The following is a 27,846-nucleotide window of genomic DNA, read 5'->3' on the forward strand; positions in this document are numbered from 1 at the left end:
ACACACTCACATACACACACTAAAACTGTATATGCACATGTGCATATGTACAAACATACTAAAAAATGCATATGCATGTGCGCATATAGATACACACACACACACACACACACACACACACACACACACACACACACACACACACAGAAACTAGAAAAATGTATATGCATGCGTACATGTGCACATATACACACACACACACACACACACACATCTGTTGCATAGAGACATACAAATGGAGACACTTGCACATTCACATATACTACCATACACACACACACACACACACACACACATACACACACACACACACACACACACACACTTGGTTGGCACTTTGAAGGAGGACCAATAAGAGTAACACATTTGTAAACAGTGAGGCATGCTCCCTTCATAGACACTAACCTTTCTTCTTCTAACAGTATTCGATTTGTTTGCTTGTTTGTTTTTTTAATGTTTTCTGGTATATTCTTTCAGTGAATGTTGCCTGACTTTCCATTTATATGGACTAGAATATTTATATCTGCATTCAGACTTGTTTAAAGCATATGCATTTCCCATTTTTGAATAGGACAGAACTGCAGACCTCCTTCTAATCTTCTTCCAATTAGTCTGCCCAATCTTTGCACAGGACGAGGTGGGCATTTATATCACGACTGATGAAAGAACTGCTCTGCTTCTATCTAACCACTTGCTGTTTTAAAACCAGAATTGTCTCCCTTTAATCACATTCAGTTTTCTAATTAAGTTAATAATATTATCTTCTTAAAGAGATCAGAAATTGTGGGCATTTAAACCATATTGCTTGAGATTTGAGAACTGTACTGAAGGAAAAACTATATAAGCTATAAATTATGTAAAAGTATAAGTTATATAAAATACTTGAAGCCTGGTATATTTTAGAGCTTAGCTTGTAAGCATGACATACCTTTAGTAACTTTCTTTACAGCACCTGAAATCATGCAAATAATGTTACTATTTTTACTTCTTAGGCATGCGCAAGAGTGTTGTATCCTGGACAATATCTTACTGCTACCGTCTCTTTACAGATTTTAACTATGGTTAAACACACATCTCCTGCTCACTTGCCTAACTCCAAAATAGCTAAAACAATCAGTAAGTAGGTTTTATGTCACTAGGGCTAAAGATAAACTCTTTGCATTGTTTGAGACTCTCCAGAAATAACTGAGCTGGTTGCCACACCAGACAGGCAAGAATTTGGGATCTTTGCACCCAGCAACCCTTAAAACGAAGGAAACAACTCCAAGGTCACACCGTTTCATTGCACATTTAAAAAAATTGCTAATAACCTGCTTGAATGGATGGTTTACATAAATAACATTTTTCTCACAAATCCAGATGTCTAGCCATCCTTTACAAAATATTGAGGGTTATACATATTTTATTCAGTTCCCATATATTCTTGAATTCTGCCACTGCTTTGTCCCTAGTCTATCTTCAGACAATCCCTGAGATTCACGAGTAGCCAAACATCCCAGAATAATACATTCACCACCTGTTCAGTGAATTCAAGATGTATGCCTTGTATCATCAGAATGTGTCCTTTTATTCACAAATGTCCTTTTTATATGCTGCATATTCCCATTATTTACATTTTCTTGAGGTGTTAGAACACTTATCCTATCCTCTCTACCTCTTTCATAAATTTGTGTACTATATCTCTATCTATCTATCTATCTATCTATCTATCTATCTATCTATCTATCTATCTATCTATCTATGTATAGTCTGCTTTCACTCTGCTTTTATTTTGATTTTGGATATAAACTATGAGCTACTTTTTGTCTCCAATATCAGAATTACACATTATCCGCTTATGATATTAATCTGATGTCTGTAAAAGTACACACATTACGCTGCTGGGTTGGGATTTCAGGTGATGCTTTCTAAAAATTGCTCTCCAGGACTAAGAAGGAGCAGGTGCCTAATTGGAAGCAATCTCTTCTTTGCCTGAACAAACAAATAAGAGCACTAGCGAAATCCACCATAGGGAACTTCGAGTCCAAACTGGCCACATTTACTAAAGGCAATCATAAGGCCTTTGCATATGTCTGCAATAACAAAGAAAGCACTCAGATCTGCTCAGAACTGGTGGTCAAGGTCAACACATACACAAATGCCATAGATGCAGCCAACTTGCTGGCAGACAGGTTCAGCGAAAACTCCACCCCTCTGTCCCCCCCATCAGTAAATCAGGACATCCCCAGCACCTGCCCCCCCTTATCTCTAGGGAGCAAGTCATCACTGCCCTCTCAAAGGCAAAAAAATACATCCTCCATAGGACCCGATAACATCCCAGGCTGCATCCTATATGAACTCAAGCAAGCAACACCATTAGGCACACTATTCAACCAAAGCCTAAGTACTGGCTTCATCCCAGCCAAGTGGAAGACAGCCACGGTCATCCCTCTGCACAAAGATGGAGTGTCCATGAATCCAGGAAAGTATAAACCCATCAGCCTAACTAGTTTGATCTGCCAGGCCATGGAACGGATTATCATGGACTTCATTAGCAAGGATCTTGACAACCCCCAAACACTCAATCCCACACAGTTTGATTTCATCAAGAGAAGGTCATGCTTGTTAAATCTGATCGACTTCTTTGAGACAGTCACCAAAGCCATGGACAAGGGGAAGACAGTGCACACACCACCTACCTTGACCTGGCCAAAGTCTTCAATACTATTCCCTACTCAGGTATAATAGATAAATCATTCATCAATCTGTATGTTACCAGATGGGTAGTAAACTGGCTCACTGACAGATCCTACCTAGTCAAAATAGGGAAAGCCACCTCAAGCAGTAGACTCGTAACAAGTGGTGTACCCCAGGGACTAGTCTTGGGACCTCTGTTGTTTGGGATATACTTTTCTGAGGTGCAGGCCAAAACCATTGGGCTATGGCTGAACAATGTTGCAAATGACTGCAAGCTGGGAGCTGTCACCAATTCCCCTAGTGATGTGGACATCCACCAAGAGGGTCTCACTCAAACAAATGACTGGTGCCAGAAACATGGCCTCAAACCGAATGTCAAAAAATGCATCATTGTCCCATTTGGGGAGAGTGACATCCCTATAAATTATCACATTAATAACAAGGTCCTAAGCAAGTAATCAGTCGCAAGGAGCTTGGGTACTCAGGTTGATAGCAAACTGACTTTTGACTACCATACTGACTCCATTGTACAGAAAGTTTCTACATGGCCTACTTCATTAGGAAGAATATCTCATCCAGGGCAAGGAGGTCATAACATCCCTATATTCTTCCCTTATAAGACCCATTATTGAGTACAATGCCCCTTTCTGCATGTACCTCACAAAGCACATGCAGCAGCTGGAGATACCAAAGAGTTTCTTTACCAGGAGAATCCAGGGCCTCAAATATCTACCCTACACAGATAGGCTAAAAGCCCTGTCCCGCTACTCAATCTTATACAGACTCCTCAGAGGTGACCTCTGTCTGGCATACAAAGCAATCTCAGCCCCTGCCTTAATGGGACTGCTGCATATCCAAAAATCAAGCTCCACTTGTGTAACTCGCACGTGCAACCTCAACCTGGTCTGTGATATAAATAGGATTTGTTGGCGGGACTGATTTGTGTCCCAGAGACTCATTCCTCTGTGGAACAGACTCCCTCTCCATGGCAAGCAGAGTACCTCATTAAACCTTTTTAAGCACAGTCTGGATAACTGGACGGGGAACAGAAAATATACCTCTGGGATTCCACCTGTGTCCCTGCTGGACTGGGGTATCGGGTGCTGACTTGTTGGAACATGGGCTACATTCTTGGCTGGGCTTCTCAGGGCCTCAGGGTCAATAGCCTAGTAACTTCCTATGATCCTATGATCTTATGTAGAAGAATACTAGACTGGCTGCATACAGACATACTAATGCAGGAATTACAGCTGAGTGGTGAAACCAGTGATCAGATTGCTCCTATAATATGGGTTTTGCGTAATGACTTTCTGCATTGCTCACTTTTGCTTGAATCATAAGAAATGCAAGGATATTATACCAAAGGCCATGTGTTCATTGCCACTAACCACCCTCAGGCTCTACCATCTTTTTCAAGAAAAGCAAGGCCTGAAAGGAGTGCATTTTGGGGTAACCATCCAATTGTGTAAGCTATGTTTAAAGGCAGACAGGGAATCATACTATTTGACATTTGAGAGGACTCTATTCCAGAGCAGGGGAAAGAGCTGGGTGAGAACCTATCACGCCATTTAGTTTTACTTATTCTCTGATGTAGATTCAGATGTTTTATTCTAGTGTTGGCAGTCTTGTTTGACACATGAAGAAAAGATAGGTCTCTTATAATGACATCTCTGTAGACACAGACAACAAAGCACAGACTTCCCCCCAGGAATCTACATGATGCTGAGTACAGGGAGAGTGACTCCAGTAGATAAGATTTTTGAGGGCCGAGATTCCTTTTTGTTAAGAACCTCTGCAATCTTTTAAGTTTTCTGATATAACTAATGAGATATATGTTAAAGAAGGCATTATATTCTAGAATGGGTCTAACCAGGTGGAGTACAAGGGAACAGCATGGTAAACAATGGAGACGGAGCCATCTACACAGGTGCCCAGGTCTCTAATGACAGACTCATTGGACAGTGGGGAGACATTGAAGCAGTAGGTGGTGGTAATTTGCTGTTTACCAAAGGAGAAGATACTGCATATTTTTAGAATTAATTTGAGCCCTTTCTCAATGCACCATGCATTAATGCATGATAGTTATGCTTGAAGGGAATTTGTATCAGTTGTTGATTTGAAAACTACAACCATCTTGCAATTGTAGGCAAAGTGTCAGCAAAAGATCATTGTTGTAGGTGTTGAGATCAGAAAAATAAATGTCAAAAAAGGAGGGGGCCCAATACGGACCCCTGCAGAATGCCACTGGTCACTTTTACTTAACTGAGGAAGCATCAGCAACATTGACAACATGTGTTCTGTCCTTGAACCAGTTCGCAATACATATTATCACACATGGATCTATGTTTAAGGCCATTAGCTTATTCACAATCCCATCCTGTGGATTGTTACCAAATGTTTTTTTAAATGCCACTATTCACAGTCTGCATATTGCTTTCAAACAAGTCCTCAAGATTGAGGAAGCATGACCTTTCCTTAACAAATCTGCACTGTTGCAGGTGAAACCTGATTAAATTCTCAGTGCACTGGTTTATGAGGTCAGTGATGATGCATTCCATGGTTTTGCAGATGAGGCTAGTAATCTTGATGGGTCTGTGGTTGCTTGGGTCAGTGGTTGAGTCATCCTCATGAAGGAGCATCACCACTGCAGGAAATCATTGCTTGAAAACATATTCTGTGGCAAGGCTTAGGTTGAACATTTTAAGGAGGAGATCAGTAAGGGCCTTCTTAACACTGTTTATAAGACAACCTGGAATGTTACCAGGATTTACTGAAGAAGAAGTTTTGGTCTTGGAGAGCACTTTAAGGGTATAGCCTTGGAGACAGTTGGGTGTGACTCAGGTATGTTTGGGGTGGGAATGATAGTTTCAGGGGAGAAATTTGCAGTCAATGTTTTAACCAGTTTATTGGTGATATCATTAGGATTTGAAAAGGAGGTGAATTTATAGATATATTCTCAGCAGTGATATAAATTATTCCTTATTTTTCTAATGGTGCTGAAGAAGAACTTATAATTTTCCTTACCCATGTGAAGCATAGTCCATCCCTAACTGTATTTAAGTATAACCTTGATCAATGGATAGAAAGTCCAAAATTCACCCCGAGTCTGGGCTACATGACTCTGATAGAGGCAGACAGTAATGTCCAAACTACCATACCCTCCCCCACGTACCCTTTAGAAACTTCCATGATACATAGGAACACAATTATTTTGGATAGCATGTCTAGGCTTATAAAGGCCCTGGTGGCTGTTAGCCTAGTATGTAACTATGAATTTATGAATTTTAATAAGGAGACAATGCTGATTATGTACAACCATGTCTTTCCCCACTCTCAGATGCTATCTCAGGTACCAACTCCTCTGTCATAGCCACTCATATATAAACCGCAACAGGTATGTTCTTATTTTTTAAGGAAGGTGATTTATCATTTGGCAGTCATTAAAGGTATCACCCTGAACTTCTCTTGTTAATTATATAGTTTGAGCTTGTCTGTTTTTGTAGTCATTGCTGGATCATAGGTTATGCAGTCTATATCTCACCATGTACTGCCCACTCTGATACATTGTGGTTTGCATAACATCTCTGACTTCTCTCTTCTCATTTATTGCTAATACCCTTCACTTGTGGCTTCTCTCTTTACTAAAGCTCGACTCCCATTACATCCCTAACTGTCTTCCCTATCATTTGACATAAGTATTTCCTTTTATTCTTATTTCATAACCCCTCTTTAGTCCTTCCTTTACTCTTCAAAAGAGTTTGCATTCTCCATGTGGCCAGGTATGTCCAATTTGATCTGAAATAGTTTGCTGTTCTTTTAATTCATCTTTATTTATTTATTAATTTATTTATTTATTTATTTTGCAAACTTGCACTATATTATTGATTACCAGATAATGCTATTTAACAATTGTTAGAAACCTGCTCTTTTATATTCTGGTTGTAGTTCAAATCCATTGAATGCATTTAATCCAGTAATTGTAAACTGCTGGCAGCTCTTTGGTGGTCATTCTATCCTGCAACTCATTTAAGAATTGCTTTCATAATAGTTTATTCCTCTGACTTGTGATTGCTTATGGTCTGTTTAAGGATTTATATTTTACAACTGACTTCTTTTAAATGTTTTGCATGTGTTATGTGTTCTGTAATATGGGTGATTTATGTTGTGTGTTTTGGCTGCTTTTTGGCTATTTTTTGTTATAGCCGAAATGGTTTCAATGATCAGTTCAGTCAGCCAATTCATAAATAAATGAGAGATTAATTGATGTCCCTTGTGTATACTGTTGGACACTTTGATGCATTGCTTGGAAGGGAACACCATTACTATATCACCACTACAGTCTTTTGACTTAAAATAAATGCTCAGTTGAGTGAAATATCTTCATTGAGCTAGCCATACACAATTGACAGTTTTGGATCATATCTGGTAACTCTCTGGATAAGATCATTTTTAGTAGCAGTTGCTTGATGATTTACTGCATGTCCAATAGCTCAATAGTGTTTTACTCTTTTGTCTTCATCATAATCATCATCATCTTAATCATTAACCCACCCCATTTTCCACATTTATCTACATGGGATTGGGGTGTCGCATCAGCTGCTGCCACTTCTCTCAGTTCAGTGCCACTGTCCTACCTTCTTCAACCATCACGCCTGTTACAGATCTTCGCTCGTGGAATGCATCCATCTCTTGTCTGGATGTCCTCATTTTCTCTTGCCTTCTTCCTACCACTCTCAAATGTTATTCTCTAAATTATTTCCTGCTTTCCTGCACATAGGTTCATAGGTTCATAGGTTTATACTAGGCTAACTGCCCTAGGGAATTTATAAGCCTAGCCCAAAGTTATGTGGCTTACGCCGCCCCTTATGTTAGAAATACTGTGCCCATTAGTTTGTTGTGCCTCTGTCCAGTAGTGACACAGAGATGATTCCCGACTGAACCACTGTAATCTGTTCTCATTGACCTTCCTTCTAACTGCTGCTGCTTTGGCTTCTTCTCCGATGTTGTCATTTCTTCATCTGCCTACAGTATACATCCTACCACCCCTCTCAGGCACTTCATCTCCATCACCTCAAGCTTCCTCAGCTGCTCTGCCTTCACTGTACAGATTCCTGTGCCTAACCAAAGTACTGGTTGTGCCACTGTTTTGTACACCTTACTTTTCAGCTTCTTCGGTATTCTTCTGTCATACACTACCCCCAACACTCTGTGCCATTTGGCTGTAGCACCTCTGATCCCAGTTTTGACCTCCTCATTCAGATTTCCATTCCTCTCAACCCCCTCCCCACAATAGATTTGAGGCTGTTGACCTGTTCCACTATTTCTCTTCTATCTCAATTTCATCTTCTTCTGGTTTCCAGAAACTAGTAGACTTTCTTTAATGTCTTGCTTTTTGCTGTCTTAGCATTTTTGTTAACCAGTTTTCCTTCTTAGTCTGGTCTGTCTTTTTAATAATTCCTATTTCTCCCTGCATTCATTTTTTACCTTTGATAATTTGCAGGACTTCTGCATTCCACCACCAGCTTTCTTTATGCATCTTATTTCAAACCTGGCTCATCTGCATATCTGTTCTAGAGTCTTCACACTTACTGTTTTGAGACAATGCTATTCTTTTTCAACTGCACCTATTTCTTCTTCTTCTTCTTTTGAGGTGCTACAACCCTGAGTATTTCCTTGAACTCCTATGCTTTCACTTTAGGCAACTTTCAAGTCTTTATTCTAGTCTCTGCAGACCCGGCAGCGTTCTCTGACCACTACTTGTAGCTGATTGTGGCCATCAGTAGTTCATGCTGGGGGTCAACAGATTTAATATGTATTATTTATTTATTTACTTATTTATTATGACTTTGCAATCTCTGATTCTATCTTAATATTTGTTCCTTACTAGCAAAACCACTCTTGCATGTGACCTTGTGACAGTCTGCCTTGGTGAACCATGAGTTGGCTACCATCAAGCCATTGCCACATAGAATGGCCTCTCCTTCTTTGTTCCTGTTGGCCCACCCATGCAGACCCAGGCAGTCATCATATTCTTTTTTTTGTCTGTCCCAGTATCAGCACTCATATTCCACATTATCAGCACACAGAGCCACTTGAACCTCTCAATGTGACTCTGCAAATCTTTAAGTCACGTGCAGTTAAACGTTGACTAATTCATCTCATGGTGAACTTCAACCCATGGTGAATGTCACAATATGGCTTGTAAAGTGGTTATACTTAGACATATTTATGTGTCTGAACTGGAAAATACAGGCTTAAGCATCCAACTGCAACATAACACTATGCTAAATAAAATGATCCAAGTATAATAACCTAAATTGCACTAAAATTTGATCTAAAACTAAAACTGTACATTGTGCTTGGTACCTTGCTTATGAAAAACAATTATGCAATTCTAATTAACTGCACTGAAGGGACATCAGCCATATATCCTATATTGGTTGTTATGGTTTGCCACTATGTCCTTTCCTAAGGGCAAAGAAAATAACTAATTCCTCCAGTTAAGAGAACATGAGTAACAAGGTTTCTCTGTTCTATTCTCTCTCACCAGCCACAGATAATGTACCTCATTCAGTACTGGCAGGTCATACTTACTGTTTTTTTTTTATATATACATAGGATGTATTTTTTTCTATTGTTCTCATACTCCAAAACTAATTTGCTGGTGAGCCGTTGCTTCTAGTACATTATATTTTATACGCTAGTCACTTGGTTTGTACTTTTCCCCTCATTTTCCTACTGAAAAATCTAAATTTTTAGCTACTGCACACTCCTAATTTTCTGGTGACCAAATGATTATAATAATATATCGACTTTCAAAGACTGATTGGTATAAGAGTAATTAGGCCATAAAATTAAAATTTATATTAACAGCTTCATGTTGCTGCCCCAGTACACCACACATCTAGAAAATAGAGGCACAGCTAGGGTTGGGTGAAGGGGGCATTCACCATGGGTTAAAATTGTTAGGGGGCTCAGTTTTCAGTGCATACCAGCATTGAGAAATGCAGCATCCAGTTTGCTATAGTTTAAAAGGAGAGAAGGAAAGAAAAAGGGTCTTTTTTTGGTCTTCAACAAAGTTGGAGGGGGGTTCGAGATCGCGAGGTGGCACTGGGTGTAAGAATAGCTAACTACTTCTCGGTGTTGTCTCTGCAAATGTAGTAATCATTTCCAAATGCTGCCCTCTATAGCTGTAACAGTTTTTAAATGTGCAAGCCTATTTCTGAATAAGTTATGCACAAGTCTATGTTCTGTGCAAAAGATTAGACACTTACAGGTATTTTGGCCTCAGTTAGTCAAAGTTCCTGAGAGATCCCCAGAAGAAAAATTGTAATAACTTAAGTAAAGGAATGTGTCCCCTTATATCGTTGGTCATAGTAATTTAATATAATTTGTTTTCGCTGCTACTGCAGGAAGAGTTTCAACTGCACTGGTCACAATTACCTGGGGGGGGGGGTGTAAGCATCAGCTATGACTCTCCAAATTAAAATTTGCAAAGAATCAACTTGCCAGGCACAAATAGTCAGGGATTTAAGCTGAAGAGAAACTTAAATGTCAGCAGGTTTTGCATGGGGCACCCCCTTCTATCCCTATGTGGAGAACAAGTCCCCCGCAAGATAGCCTAAACCTATATATGCTAACTCTACAGATGCAGGAACACAGAGAAAGGAAATTTGTGAAAACAAGCAAATTGTTGCCAGTGCATACTGAAAAACTAAACTGGTAGTAATTTCCTATGGGGAAAAAGCAACCTGGGGTTTTGATATTAGTGAGTTAAACTCAACTGACCATATCTAGTATGCACTCAACAAGGTGCAGGGAAGTGATTTTACTCGCATCATGTTTTGCAATGCTAATTTCTCCTAGTAACTAAGACTTCAGTATAAAATTACCCTATTGTCTATCAGGCAACCTATTGTAAGATAAGTCTGGGTTGGCAATACAGACAATGCCTTGTTTTTGTCAATTCATACCCAAAGCCACTGTCATTCCTCTCAACTGTACAATTTTTTTGCATAATGCCCAGATTTTTGCCTCATATTTTTTGTCTATTTCTTATAAAATTGTGTTTTTTATGGCAAATTATTGAGGGTTAAAAATCAGAAAATAATGGCAGACATTTGAGTTTTTAGACTTCATACCCTTTGGAAAATCCATGCTAATGCAAAACCTGTTATTCTATCAATTTTCTAAGTTTGTAAAAGCAGTATTGAAAAAGTGCCCCTATTTTGGGGCCTTCGTACCTCCATTATTGATGGCTTTGTCCAGATTTCTTGCTCTAAGAGGATGAGAGGTATGGAGGCCACTGTTTTTCAATTTTCCACTAAAATCCTGCAAAATTCTAAGGTTGGTACTAAGTACAAAGACAAAGGAATTCATAGCATCTGATATTTTAGAGCATGTTACTCTTTCAACAAAACTTGGATTTCACCTGATAATTTTCTTGACTTAGAAATGTTTTTAATTTTTTTTTAAAGGAGAACCGCACCCACAGTCTCAAAAAACATGTTTATTTCATCATGATTTGGTGTTTCATACATTTTAACACCACTCTGGGACTAGTCACGGGTTTTTAAATATTTTTATATGTAATTTCTGATTCTGACCACATGCGGTCTACCATCTTGAAGTGATCCTGATTGTTTAGTCTGCCTCTAGGTATCCCATAATGCAGTGCTTGTTTGTAAAAATTACATCACACAGGCCTCTTTCTTCCTAAAGCTCCTTTCACTGCATTGATTTTACATGCATACACTGCTTTCAGTCAGTTTTAAGTAGCATTTCATGCCATTCAATGACTACTTAAAACAGAAAAAGTGCAAATGCCACAGAACAGACTTTCAAAGTGCTTTTTACTGCTGCATCTGTTTAGAATGGCTAAATTGCAGTCTTTTGTGAAGCCTGAATTGTACTACTTTGACTCTTCACCCATCCCCCTTCACACCCAACTTCCCTAGCTGTCAAAGTGCTAAGTGTAATTTGACTTGTTACCTGCTGTGATTGACAGCTCACAGCAATAGACTTGACTCATGTACTGTTTCCTTGTTCTAGCCTTTACTTTCTGTATGGGTAGGGGTAGGACCATAGAGCTGTGACATCACAGCATATGTGGGTTTTTAGGACGGTCATGGTGATGTCAGTTTGGGGAGGGAATTTGCCAGAAAACTACCTGTATTCATTGGCCTTGATGACATCAATGAATTTTAGACTTCAGCAAACTTTTCCAGGGTGGAATAAAAGTTTTTTGAAAGTGAAACCACCACAGTACAGTAACATACTGTTCTTGTGGACAGAAACAGTTGATTTAAAATATTTTAAATGCTGTATTTTGTTTATTCATAGCAGGGACTGTAAATAGAGAGAAAAAGGACAGAGAAGTTTCACATTAATAATAGAAACCCATTCTTGCCCTGTAATTTCTTATACACAAAAATCTGCTTTTGATCCATTTGTATAAAGCACAAAAATTACAAACATAATAACTGCTCTGTAACAATCACCAGCATAACACATGGAATTTCAGCTAATGAAAATGAATCTTCATTATTTTAGTAAATGTAGATTAGCGGTTTGTCCACAATGAACATGTTAGTGCTAACCAAAACCAGAATCTGTCTCTGTCATCATACTGCAGCTTTAAATTGGAAGAAAATGGCTGGTATTCATAGTTATTTACACAAATGCATTTAGGCTGTGTTGTCTGCAAATGAGCACAGCTAAGCTGAGATTCATAGAGAACATGTACACAAATGTATGATATGCTTGAATGAGCCTATGCAAATGTACTAATAATGAGATGTAAATGAGGAATGATGCAATTCAGCATATGCTAATGTAGTATTTTCTACACCATTTGCGATTCATAGTGAAATTTTCACTCTTGTTCACAATGTTCACAGATACATTATATAAACATAAATCTTGCCAAATCTAAGTTTGATAATGTTGTCAATTCCTGCTAGTTTTACTATTTCCAGGTGTGGGGTGCTTGTCTGAGGCAAAACCGCTTGTGCCCAGAGGTGTTCTCAGCCAAGAAGTTGAAAATATAACAAAGGATAACTCATTATAACTTTGAAAATCAGGAAATCCTTTATAGGTTCAGAGTAGACATGGACATTATAAAGATCTTTATGAGTATGTTTGACCCCCCATAGGGGTACTGGAGGAATGTGTGGACTTCCTATCCCTGTGAGCACTAAGGTATGTATAGCCCTCACTATACTTGCCATGGGATACATCTAGAGACAGACTTCTGCTTTGAAAATACTGCAGCAGTTCCTGGATGTACCCTTGGCACATGTGAATCAGTACATCTGTTTCCTGGTGTCAACCCAGAACTGTGCCAGGACTGTGGGTGCCTTTATGGAGTGGCATGTTTCCCTAAGGTACTTGATACTATTGCTTATATCCATGTTGCAATTAAGGCCCCTTTTGGTCAACAGGGTGAGCATTACTGCAATAGGAAGGGCTAGCATTCCATCATCTGCCAGGCAGTGTATGATGCATGGGGGGTACACTACCAATGTCGCTGTCCAGCATCCTGGCAGTGCACATGATTCCCATATCTGGCACACTAGTTCATTGTACTGCATCTTTCTGCATGTTAGAATGCCCAGTGGTCATCTTGTTGGTAACTGGAATTTTTTTAATATTGTATTTAAGTAGTTATCCATGTTAAAATGTATTGCTGAATACTAAAAAAACTTTTTCTTTGTTTTGCCCCCCTCATTCTTTCTGTGTCTCTTTATAGATATATATATGAGCGTGTGTGTGTGTAACTATATATATATTTTTTTCCCTTGTTTTTCAGGTGATCCTGGATATCCAGTGGAGCCATGGCTCATGACACCAGTGAGAAATCCAAATTGTGCTGCAGAGGAGGCATATAACACATCACTGTCCCAGACCCCTATTATCATCAAGAGGATCTTTGACCTCCTTAAGAGCCATTTCAGGTGGCTGTAGGAGTCTGAGGGTGCCCTTCAGTATTACCTAGCTACTAAATGCAGTCTGTTTTACCTGTTGCATTCTGCATAACATGATCATGCACTGGTCTCGTGAAGTGATCCATTCTGTCACTGCAGCTCCTGGTTCAAGTCCCACTATGATTAATGATGACTTGTCCATAACTATGAACCTTGATATTCAGGTTAGTGTTTCCTTTCTTGTAAAAAGAAAAAATGGAGCATGTTTGATGCATGCACTGATATCTGTGGGCTGTACTGTGTGGTGCATAGTCTGCTGTCACTGTTCATCTGACATCCTCTCTCATTTTAAAATGTTTTTTTTTCCTTTTACAAAAGTTACTCAAATTATTGTTAGTTAAAGTCATGCCTGAGTGCTCACTGACTCCTGCTCAGTGATGTTGCATGGCATCATATAAATAATAATCACATTTTTCACTGTTTTGATGAATAAATTCTGCTGTAGTGCTTTTCTAAACTATGGGAGTAGTGAATGTTCTCAGCATTTCAATACTTCACAGGCTAGAGATTGCCTTCCTACCAAGGACTGATATTAGACTATAGGCAGAGAGAAATAAAGAGGAAGATCCTGAACCAAAGACCAGCGCTGGTAGAGTTTTAGTAGAATCTAGAAGAGACGCTGCTGGTAAAAAAGAAATAATTAGTAGATCATATAAAATATTGCATGACGACTATAAGAATCTATCAGAGGAGGTTAAAAAGGATTGGGAAGAGAGATTGGATAAGCAATTCACAAGGAAACAATAGGGGATGTATGTATGTCTCCCAAATATGCAACAAAGACTAGAAGATTTAGGATCTTTGCTTGGAAGTGTTTACATAGGTATTTTTATACCCCAAGTAGACTCCACAAAGAATTTTTCCACAGGTAGACAGCAAATGTTGGAGGTGTGATGGGGAAGAAAGAGGTAACTGGGAACATATTTTATGGCTGTGTAATGAGTTGGCAGACTTTAAAGGTTCTCTGGAGACTGTTCTGTCAGAGATACTGGGTGAGGAAATTGGTGTAACTAAGGAAATGATTTTTTGAGCTGTGATACAGAATCGGAATTGCCTAGACATACTCTTGTTTTTGCCGAGTCTAATTATGATGGTTGCCAAAAAAAGAAACTACTAGAAAATGAAAATCAAAGCCTAAAACAACTTTACTAGAAGAAGTGAATATAGTAGCATAGATAAAACAACTGGATTGTGATCTTTAGAAAAGCGTAAGAACAAATTTCATAGGAAAAATTGAGAATTGCGGGGAAAATACATGCTGAGGAGGAACGAGGTTTAAAAGAAGGCAGGATTTGAATGAGCTATGTAATGTCTGACAACAGATAGATTATAAGTGATGTATAATGTTTGCAACTACAATTATGTCAATATGGTTTGTTTTCATTTATATAAATGTATGATTGCCTGTGTCATATGCTATAATTTATCCTTGATTTTTACCCCCTTCTACCCCATTATTTTTGGATTTGTCCAGATTTTTTGAGCAAAGAAGTTGATAGCTATTCTGTTAATAAAGATGTATATAAAGTGATATTGTAATGTCATCCCCTTCTACAGGCTGTCCAGAAAAGGCCCTCTTCAGCATGTGGTCTGTTGGAACTGTTTCTCTATGATTGTATAAGACTGAAGATGATTGCTGTTTCAAAATTAATAGATTTAGAGTAAACACTTTTATTGCCTCACAGCAAGAGGTTCTCTGGTTTGATCCTCGGCTGGGGTGCCTTCCTCCCTGTGGTTGAGTGGGTTTCCTCTGGGCACTCCTGTTTCCTCCAACATCCCGAAGACATGCTGTAGGTGGATTGGACACCCTAAATTGGCCTTAGGCGTGAGTGCATGCGTGTGTGTGCCTTCTGTGTATGGTTGGGCACCGGGCTGGCAACTCAACACTGTAAAACTCCACTGCCAATGATGAGCGGACAGCTGATCTGCTGTGGTGACGTCTGACCAGGAAAAGCAGAAAGAAGAAGAAGAAGTGTAAACACTTTTATATTAAGTAATCAAAATTAACAGCTTCCTGTATCTCAGACATCAGCACTTGTTGCTTTTTGTTACAGGTTTATTAGTAAGTACACCACAATCAGTCCTCAGACCACTACAAGCCTAGACAAAAACTTGTATTCTAAAGTTCCTTCCAGCCTCAAAAAGGGCAATGACAGTCAGACTGGGGAGAATCTGAGAATACCCATACAAATGAATAAGTTTACTTTAACGTTGGCAAGGGTGCTGTTCTGCTTGATATGTACTGGAAATTAGTTCATAGGTATATACTAGGCTAATAACCGTCAAGGTCTTTATAAGCCTAGCCATGCAATCCAGCACTGTTCTGTCCCTATATATCATGGGCATTTATTAGGAGGGAGTATGTTAGTTAGGAAGTTTCTAGAGGGGGAATTTGATAGTTTAGGCATTACTGCCTGCCTTTGTCTATCAGAGACATTAGGGCCAAATCCTGGGTGAATTTCCAATTTCCCATCCATTGGTCAATGTAGGCTTAAATAGGGCTAGAAATAGACTCTCCTTTACATGGATGGGGGACCTGTTCCAGAGCATGGTGATCCTTTGAGGCATGTATTTGTCTTGCCAATATGTCTTATTTATGTCACAAGCAAAATTTAAATCCTTGGATCTAGTAGTTCTGATGCTGTTCATTTTGCAGATGTGCCTATGGTCGATTAGAGCTGTATCCAAGGATGCCTTGTATGCCAGGCATAGATTATCTCTCAATAACCTGTAGAAGACTGAGTATAGAGATAAGGCTCTAAGGCTATCCATATAGGACTATGTGTTTATACTCTGGATTCTCCTGGTAAAAATATTCCACTGTTGCATATGTCTGGGCAGATACATGCTGAAGGGGGATTTACAGTCAATGATGGGTGTGATAAGGGCTGAATAAAGTGACACTATTTACTCCTTGGACCTGGATGCCATGCCCTTACTTACAAGATGGGTGACATAGAATTATTTTTACTACCTTTGCCATATGTTGGTAAAAGGCCAGATTTCTAGGTGCATATATTCCCAGATCTCTGACAACTGGGCCATCTCTTAGGGGTGTCTTAATGATGGCGTAATTAGTCTGGGTGGCAGTTTCCCCAAAAGGCACTCTAATGCATGTCTTGGCATTGAGTTTTAGTCAGTGACTTTGGCACTAGTCATTTGTCTGTGTTAGATCCTCTTTAACATGTTTGTGTCATTGGGGTGAATCTATGATAGCTCCCAATTTGCAGTCATCTGTGAACCTGGTCATCCAAAGGCCCTTGACATTAGCCTTTACCTCCAAAAAATAGATGCTAAATAGGAGTGGACCCAGCATGGATCGCTGAGGTACCTTGCTGTTGACTAGTCTCTTAGTGGAGGTGGTATCACCAATCCTGAATTCCTGGGTCCTGCCTGTGAGCCAGCTGGCAATCCAGAGAGTTATGTAGGGAATAATGTCCAGATCTGTGAGTTTGTCAACTATACCCAAGTGGGTTATTGTATCTTACACCTTAGCCAGGTACAGGTAGGTGATATGCACCATTTTCCCTCATCCATTGCTTAGGTGACCTTCTTAAAGAAGTCTACAATAAATAGTAGTCATGATCTTCCGTTGCAAAGCCAAAGTGGGTTGGGTCTAGTGTCTGAAGGTTGCCTATGAAGATTGGTTGATGGTCTACCCTTGTGAAGTGGGATAACTGTTCAGTCCTCCATTCTCATGGTACAAAGCCTGTTTTCAGGCTATAGTTGAAAAGTGACTCAAGTGGTCCTGAAAAGTCACGTTCCAAGATGCTCAGGAAGCATCACAGGATATTGTCTAGGACCACAGAGGCTGTGTTTTTGGCCTTAGTGAGTGTGGCCAGGACCTACTCCCTGTTAATAGTCATAGTTAATAGTTTATGCTAGTAGGTATTTTTTTTTTTGGGGGGGGGTGAAATTTGAGCTGAATTTGTCAACCAGCAAATTTGCAGTGTCGCTCTGCTCAGTGAAGGTGGCACTATTGACCACCAGTTCAGCGTTTAGATGTGTGCTGCCTTTGAGGCATCAGACATAGCTGTAGAAGGCCTTGCAGTTGTCTGTGAGGATATCTTTACCATGTAATTAGCCTTTTTGGATTTAATTAGTCCTCTTAGTTTCCTGTTTAATTTAATTAGAGAGCCTCTATCATTGTGGGAGTTGCTCTTTCGGATTTTATCTATTACATTTTTCCTTTTGTTACATACACTATCAAGGTTAGGATTCCACCAGTGTGGTTTGTTTTTAGAGTTGGTTTTGGGCTTACTTCTAGTAGCTACAGTAGCCTCTATACAGCCATTTACATGGTTGTACAGGGTCTCTCTAAACAATTTTGCATAGGTTCCTGTGAACGTGGGGTTGGAAAGGACAATGAATTTTGACAAAATATCAGTCAATAGGATGTAGTTTGCTTCGGAATAGTTCTTGTTACAGGGTTTGCTGGAGAACTACCACATAGGTGGTAGTCTACTTAACACCGAAAGTGTGATAAGAGACCTTGGGACACAGGTGGACAGTAGACTCTCCTTTGATAATCACATCGCCACAGTAGTCAGGAAATCCTTCTATGTGGCACACCTCATCACAAAAGGTTTCTCATCCAGGAAAAAAGAGGTCATTGTTCCCCTCTATTCGATAGGAAATTCACCCCGGGGATCACTTCTGTAGCTCTGCTCAATAGTGGCACAGGAAAATAATTTTCTTGGGTGGCAAAAGCCAGGGTACCTTTGGCTAGGCTTATATAGGCCCTAGGGCCAATAGCCTAGTACCTACCTATGAACCTATGAACCTACTAAGTTGATTTTTATTTCAAAGTAGATAGCTTTATGGTCCAACTTCATCAGTGAGACTATGACATGGGGGATATTGGTGATTATCAAGTCCAGTATGTTTGAACCTCTGGTTGGAGTATGCACTATCTGGTCAAGCATATTTGTGTTAATAAAGTTCAGGAATCATTGTGCCTGTGAGTATGAGACAGTATATGTTTCCCAGTTTATAGAGGGGTAGTTAAAGTTTCCCATGAATATGGTATTTAGTTTAATGGTGAGTGTGTCCAGTAGGTCTAGATATTAGTTATAGGATTCTTGCAACATGGATGAATTATAGCTTGCAAGGATATGGTAAGTAACTTTGACTATGGTGATTTTCATGTGGATAAATTCCAGGGCATTTTCCTGTTTAACTAAGATAAAGTTATGAGTCTCCTTTTTAACTAAGATAAAGTTATGCTTGTTGCTAATATAGATTGGGACTCTTCCACCTTTTGTCCCTGTCTGTGCAGCTGATGGTCTAAGTATGTGGATGGCACTGAAGCCTTGCATTGCCAGTGTACTTTCTGCAGATTTAAGCCATGTCTCCATAATGGCACAGATGCCTATATTCTCCAAAGTGAGGAGAGCTTGTAGGGTGTAGAGTTTCTTCCTTAGGCTCCTAGCATTGAGCGGTAATGCCATTAGGTTTCTTTGGGTTTTATTTGCTATATCAGTAGGTTTGTCAATTTGGCATTGCCTGAAAATGGGGTCTAATGGGGTGGATAAAGTTTTAGCCAATATTCAGAAGCCTAGGGAAGACAGATGCAGACCATCCTTTGCAAAGCAACATGACCTGTTAATCATGTGCTCCTATGCTGACCAAATATCAAAACCCTCTGGAAAGACACCAGAAACTAAGCCAAGTATCGAAATCAATCATCTTTTCTTGGTACTGCGGCATCATCCTTGGTGAAGGTAGAATGCTGCTCAATGCAAGGTACATACCTGCCTGAGACACATATTCAGAGAGACGAAACAGAGATGAGGGATATACTGAGATATGAATCTCTCACACCAAAATGTCTTATTTTATCTGTTGATGAAGGTTTAGTTCCTTTATCTGGATATTTATCCAACCCATTACTGATATATTTACTGCACATCAGCAAGTCAAATGGCATCAGAAATACTCAGTGTCCCTAGGGATCTAAACCTCTTCTGCAACGTTAACATGATGGTTTGGAGGGACAGGTATATATCACAGGGGATACCGCTGTTGTGGAGCAGACTCCCCATCCGTATAAAACAAAGTTCTTTCCTTTCCATTTTCAAGTATAGCTTACATCTGTGAATGGAACATAGAACATGTACCCCAGGACTGCCTCCTGTACTACTAATGGACAGAGATCATTCCTAAATGCTTTATCCCATGCATGGGTCCCCTAAAATTATCTATGGTATGATCCCAGTTATTCTCATCAGAAGTAATATATAATTATCTCTAACCAAATGGGATAGGGTATTTCAAGCACAAAAAGGGAAACTGGCTAGGCTTAAAATGGCCCACAAGGGCAGGTAGCCTAGTACATATCAATGAACCCCATTGGTGGAACCATTTGTTGTAAGAAGGAACAGGAGGTCAAAATGAGTTGGACCTTTTCTAGCTCAAAAGGTTTGACACAGATCAAGTTAAGGAATCTGTAAGAAAAAGATGACTGACAGTCTGTTCTGTTAACTAAAATGTATGAGGCCACATCTTTTTAGTGTGAAATCTCTGAGGTCTCACATTATGTGATAATGTCTAGAGAAATATTATCTAAAAGGGCATTATACTAAGTTATCAAATGTGTAATAAATATTTAGTAATGACACCGATGAGCACAGAGTAAAGGGGATTTTATGGTTTCAGTCTATTTCTGACTACAGTCCTGACAGCCCACTGTACATTACATTAAGAATTTGGAAACAGCGAAGGTGTGTAGTTTGGCTGTTTCCAAATTCACAATATAAAGGGAACGGTGAGCTGCCAGGACTGTGGCCAGAAATATCCTGAAACCATACAGTCCCTGATATTCAGCATTAATGGCTGTTGTTCAACACAATGGTGTTTGAGCAGTGCAATAACTAAATACCACACAGGATCCTGGGTATTTTACTAATGTTGCCTTGTAATCCCTCTCCCCATTCACTTTCCTGTAGTCATCCAAGTTCCTGGTACACAGACAACAGTGTATATAGTATATTCAAAGGCCATGCATTAGGTGAAAATGTGTGTGTCATATACTTGGATTTAAGAAAGGCAGTAGTTTCAGTTTACAATTTAATATGAAATCTCTGTGGAATTATTCCTGATGCAACTTGCATTGACACTATATAGAGCTCATATCACATTTATGCTTCATTTATCATAGCAAATAATTAATAAATGCCCCCTCCCAGCTTTCTTCATCTTCTGCCACCTCTGTGCACACTGTCTTTATTGCCATTCTGTGCTGATGTACAAAGTTCATCTATTAATTATTTGTCACATGTTTAATGTGATCATTATTTGTCAGCATTCAATTCTTTGTATAAATATATGTTACTATTTTTAAACTAGCCTTCATGAGCAGATGAGAGTTCCTGTTGCTGCTGGTGCTGCAGACATTGGTAATACTAACCAGTGTCCACACCATCCCTGATTATTCCTGTTCCACCATCTTCTGTGTCATAGTCATCCTCATGGATGTACAAAATGTATTCCTCATGTGATGTTAATTGAATAATTGTTGGCCTTGCTTCTAGCACATCCTACCATAAATTTGCCCTTTTCTTGCATTGTACTAATGCTCATTTTCTGCCACCCACTGCATTAATGTCAAGAAGTACTTAATTCTAGGCCTTGGTTGTCTTGGCCTGTTTAGGCCCCCCCCCCTTTACCAAATAGAAGTTTCCCATATGTCCTAAGGGCTGCCATGAGGATGCAATTTTATCCTTTCTCTGCTTTGATCATAGCTTCATAGGTTCATAGGTAGGTACTAGGCTATCAGCCCAAGGGTCTAAGTAAGCCTAGCCAGCAAGGTTCCCTGGCTTACGCCACCCAAGAAAGTTAATTTCCTGTGCCTCTGTCAAGCAGAGCCGCAGAAGTTATCCCTGGGGTGTATTTCCTATTTTCCATCCAGTCATCAAAATTTTTCTTGAAGAGTGCTAATGAGGAACTTTGCTTGACATAGATGGGTAGCTTGTTCCAGAGAATAGGAAGTTTCTGTGACAGGAATCTATCCCTTCAGCATGTCCTGTTTATTGTGGTGACAACGTTTAGGTCCCTAGAGCATGTAGCTTACAGGGATTGGGATTTATTTAGGTGTAGCATGTCCAACAGCTCTGGGTTTAACATAGCTTTATATGTTAGGCAGAGATCTCCTCGGAGTAGGTGATATGCTACAGAGTAAGGCTGGAGTTTTTTGAGACGGTCAGTGTAGGTCATCTGTTTGAGGCCAGTAATCCTTTTTGTGAGGTACTTCTGTGGCCTTTCCAGCTGCTGCAGATGTCTTGTGAGGTACATTCCAAAAGGAGCGCTGTACTCCATAATGGGTCTAATGAGTGCCGAATAGAGGGGAACAATGACCTCTTTTTTCCTGGATGAGAACCTTTTTGTGATGAGATATGCCACATAGAAGGATTTCCCTTATTTTTCATCATTACTGCATGTAAAAAGAAAAAGGGCCACAGTCATACAATGAAAAGGTTATATGTAATCAGCTTTTAAACTACAAAACACTGGTTGTGTGTGCCTGCCACCCTCATAAAAGATGTTAGTTAACACAAACCACATAACTGTGTACAGATATCTCAATCCAGCCAAGTAAAAATGCAATATATTACTTGCAGTGCATTTGGGTTATTAAAGCTGTCAGTTTTGTTGCACAATGTGTCCTTCCCTACCCTCTGCCATTGTGATGTATTTGTAATACTGACATTTTGTATTCATCAGTGTCACTCAGAACTCTCCCCATAAACACTCATGCACATTGATATCCTTACCACTGCAGAACTTCACAATTAAATGAGTGCATTTATACTATGTATGCACTGTCACTAAATGATACCAAAGTAATGATTATTTTTATTGATCACTAAACATTTCCAACTGCTGTACTATACGAGACATGTATAACTGGCATTCAGGTGTAATACTCCAGAAAATGCACTTTATGCAATGACCTGCAGCATTAGCAATTATAAGGCATATACCTAACAATTATTTTTATTTATTTATTTAGCATTTGTTTACCAGGAAAGTCCAACTTGGAACAAAGCCAATTTTCAGTGGGGAGAAACACTTCATACGCATGTCTTTGTAACATGGCAGGAAACCAGAGTACCAGAGGAAACCCACATGAATGCAGGCAGGACATGCAGACTCCACACAAAAGGCATCCCAGCCAAGAATCGAACTGGAAAACCTCTTGCTGTGAGGTGACAACACTACGGCTGCACCACTGTGCTGTCCAAATATTCAATATATTTAATTTTTTATGCAGCATGTAAATGAAATATGACTGGTTCCCTTTAAGAAAAAATGTATGTGACAAAGCATTTTTAGTTAAACCTAACTTACCAATAATATCACTATCTGGTCTAATGTCCCTGCTAGTCTGTTACCTCTGACCCTCTGTCTGTAAACAGAAGACTCACAGAAGGTTATATACCTTCATAAGTAGAAAAGCAGTACCCACACCAGTCTGTACTACTATTCCATTAACTACACAACGTCACAGTATGATGGAGTAATGAGTCCCCTAAGTAAGATGAAACAGGTGGAGCGGGAGACATCTGAAGAAGAAATGTGGACATGTGAAAGAAAAAGAGATTTAATGTGGTGCAATATTTATGTAAAGGAGAAAGCAAAACTAATCAATACAAAAAAGCAGGACCAAAGATATTTGAAGAGAAATACAAGCAAAGACATCCAGATATGGAAAATTTCACATTACAAAAATAATAAAACAAAGGGAGAAAGCAGAAAACATGATTAGTAATGGAGAAGCTAAAGAAATAGAAATAGAAGTTATAGATTACCTGCGAAGTGAAGGATAAGGTAGAGAAAATCCATCTCTGGTAACATCACATTGATGGTACAATGAGTTCCAGATTAAGGCGAAACAGGTGAAATGTGAAAAATCTGATTACTTGCCACATGAAGATACTCTGGGGCCTTCAGTAGGAAACCAGTAGGAGTTGCACAGCAAGGGAAGGAGCAGGAAACAGTGGCAACTCTGATGCAATCAATGTTGTCGAGTAATAGGCCAATGAGTTTCCATATGAAAGAGCAATGGATAACACAGAATGCAGCTGAAGAGAATATGTCACAGGAAGGTGTTATGGAACTTTCTGTGGAAAGCCTGTAGGAATTGGAGAACAAAGAATATACCTCACTTTAGAAGAAAATGATCTAAGGGAAGAGTTACTTGACTTAATCGAGATGGATAGACATAATAAGATCAATGAAAGAAATAGTCTGCAGAAAGTCAATAAGACCCAAAATGTGGAAGTCTGATAAAACAAATAAACACAGTAATCAAGACTATTAACTGGAGTTCATGTGATATAACAGAAGTAAATAGGATATTTTACTGTCCAGCTAAATTAATAACAGTCTTAACACAAAACACAGGACAGTAAGGGAAAGGAAAGGAAGAAATCACATGCCATCATGGAAGAATCAAATATTGAAAACTATAAAGCAATTAAGACAAGAAGTGTCACTGTTAGACGAGTAAAGACGAGGGAATAGGTCAACAAAAATACTTACAAGGACAGACATGATAAAAGCAACATGCAGTATCAGACGTGTCCAGGATCTATTGTACATTATTGCAAATAATAAACTAAAAATATCAGCACAAGCAGAAAAACTTAAAATATATGCAAATAAATATAAAGGAAAAGTACAAAATAAGCAAATCATTTTATGAGAATTGAGGAATAAAGCAAAAGGAATAAAAACACCACCAAAAATCAGGAAATCGGCACATTTTGGAGAAATATTTATGAAGACGAAACACACAACCACTAGCACCATGCCAGTCAAACGTTTATTGCGATCTGGTACCCTGTGGAACATAACAAAGATGCTGAAAGGGTAGAAGAAGTAAAAGAAACAGTAAGAAGTTCAAATGTACAGGATATGAAATGGGATGAAGTATCAGACAGAGAAACTGAAACAAAATTAAAAAAGGTTCCTAGCTGGAAAACACCAGGCTCAGATGCATTACCTAACGTCCTGCTAAAAGTAATATCTTTACATAAAGATTTAACACTGAGTAAAAACTACTTATATGCACATCCCACACAGACACCAACCTGATTAACAACAGGAAAAATTATAGTCCTTCTTAAGAGTGAACCTGTAAGCTATCCTAAAACCTATAGACCAATAATTTGACTTCAGACAATGTAAAAATTATATAATGCAATTGATGCCAACAGAGTTTATAGTTATTTAGAAGAAAACTCAATCATGACAATAGAACAGAAGGGTAACAAAAGAAAATTATACGGAACAAAGGATTATTTGTTATTAAATAAAGTCATAATAAAGAATTGTAAAAAGGGGAAGAATCTAAGTATGGCATGGATAGATTAAAAAAGCATTTGACAGCATCCCACATTCATTGTTAAATGTAGAAGATACACCCTACATTGATCAATTACATTGATCATTACATGATAAAAGACAAATTATTATCCCAGTGGTAAAAATTCAAATGAGGATATTCCAGGGTGACTTTTTATCACAGCTGCTCCTTTGTCTTGCCTTTAACCCATTAAGCTGTTTACTTAGTAGATTAGGTCATGGTTACAATTTGGCTCCCAGAAAACAAGAAAGTGTAAAGATTTCTCATCTTCTTTTTCAGGATGATTTGTACATTTCATCAGATGAGGAGCTGAAAGCACAACTCCAAGTGATCAAAATGTGCTCAGATGTTATAAGAATGTCATTTAGTCTTGATAAATGATAACAGTCTCTCACTCCTTGCTTCTCTCCAAAATGTCTGCTCTTGGTTTTACCAACCCTACCCTCAACTGTTTTTCTAGCTACCTTTTCAATTGACTGCAGTCTGTCAACTAGCTCTCCTCCTCCTCCAATTTCCTCCCTGTTAATACTGCAGTACCTCAAAGTTCCATCCTTGGTCCCATTCTACTCATCATATTTACTAACAGCCCTCACTTTTCCTGCTCTCAATCCTCTCTAATTCAATATGCAGATGACTCCACTTTCATCTGTTCTTCCAACAATCTTTTACACCTTCAATCTATCACCCAAAAATCCTTCAACTCCACTGAAAACTGTCTAAATGACAATCAACTAGTACTTAAACCTAAGAAAAACAGACTACTTCTGTTTCTCCCTAACCATCACTTCCCTCGATAACACCTTAATAGAAGTAGCAACACAGACTAAACTCCTGGGCTTCATTGTTGATGACCAACTAAAATTCCATCTACATGTCCAAAATTGTATCAAACAAAAAACTCACCAAAACTAGGCATGTGTTACAGAGCAAAAAAAAAAATTCCTTACCTATGACTCTAGACTGTCCCTTGCTAACACCTAAATTCTTCATCTCTTCTCTATACTTCACCTATTCTAAACAACCTTCAATCCCCTCTTAAAACTAAACTAAAACTTTGTTACAAAAAATTGCCAGATTTGTTACAAACCAGCCTTACAACTCATACCACTGTCTATCTCTAAAATCCTTAAACTGGCTCAAGCTCCCTCACCACCTCCTTCTCTCAACTGCTCCTCACCCACTTCATAATAAATAAACCTAATTCCTGTCCTGCCATTTCATCCCTCATCAGTTGCTTTGCTCCCAATCATTCTCTCTGGAGCTCTGACCAACTTTGGTCGGATACCTACAAGCCTAAAAATATCAATAGGCTTATACAGCTATACAGTATTACTGGTCTGGAACAAAATTCCTCTAAACATCAGCTCTATCCCAAATAGTCTGAATTTTAAAAAAGCTTTATGAGAAAGACTACTAAATTCCTAGTTCTGCTCTTGCCTCAATCCTGCCTAACAAGTCTTTATGTACTGATAAAAACTTCAGTTGTTAATTGCTTTTATGTACCAATGTCCTCAATTTTTTGCTTATTACTCATTATTATGTGTTGCTGTTACTTTGTGTGTTTACTATATATATTTGTTAAGACACCTGATGTTCTTTTTGTGTTTGGAGCTTTTCTCCCCAGGCCTCTGCTGAAAATGGGGCTGTGCACAGTTGGACTTATTCCCAGTTAACAGATGTCAAATAAATAAATGACATTTAAAGAGGGAACGTTGCAGCACCAAGAAAATATCAGTCTGGGACAGGAATGTGATATAAAGGAACTTGAGCAGGAGGGATTATATAACTATTTTGAAAATGATGAAGGATTAACAGTAAAACATGAACAAATGCTATCAAAACTCAGTAAGAAATATTTTAGAAGATTAAAACTAATACCCAAAACAACTCTGACATCTAGGAAGAAAGTCCAAGATATAAATCAATTTGCTTTTCCTGTTCTAATTTACAGTTTTAGCCTGGCCTCAAAAAGTATTGGATCATTTAGACAGGAAAACAAAAAAAATGTTACACACTTATCAAATGATATATAAAAATAAATGTGCACCAAGATTATATATTCCTCATTCTAAAGGAGATATGGGCCTCCTTGAAACTGATTACATGTATAGATCTGCAGTCATTGGAATGCATACATATGTTCTGATGTCACCAGATGCAAACATAGTGAAAGTTTTAAAACAGGAGGAGAACAAGTCTAAGATGACTTCTCTGCTTAGTTTAGCAGAAACATATCAGTGTGAAGTTGGAATGGAAATCAAACCAAAAGTAGACAAAAATCAGGCAGCAACTATGTGTGCCAAAAAAACCCGAAATAAATAATATAAGGAGATGGATCAGATGAAAAGGCAATAAATGTGGTAAAGGGCTAAATATATTTGCAAGTACAGAAATCTCCTGGAACAACCTCATGTTGATCAGGATCTGATTCAAGAATGGGTAAGGAGATCTGAATTGAAACCAAATGATGAAAGGTTAATATTGGTGGAACAAGACAGTAGATTATGTACACTTTGGTTGGCAAAGTCCATTGAACATGTGGGAGAAACAGATAAATGCTGGCTTTGCAAAAAAAAAAAAAGAACTAGAAACAGTCGCATATCTTGTTGCTGGTTGTGATACACTAATGGCAGAGGACCTATATTCTGAAAGGCATAATAATATGGCAAGGCTGCTGCACTGGGGATTGTGCAAATGTTACAATATTTTTTGAATATGTTTTTATTAAATTTTCATAAAACATAATCACTACAAAATTTGTAATCAGAAATGTACATACATATTTAAAAGTCAGAAAAAAAATAATCTTATAAGTAC

This window comes from Protopterus annectens, chromosome 5.part1, assembly GCF_019279795.1.
Source record: "Protopterus annectens isolate FY-2018-M chromosome 5.part1, PAN1.0, whole genome shotgun sequence".
Lineage (NCBI taxonomy): Eukaryota > Metazoa > Chordata > Ceratodontiformes > Protopteridae > Protopterus > Protopterus annectens.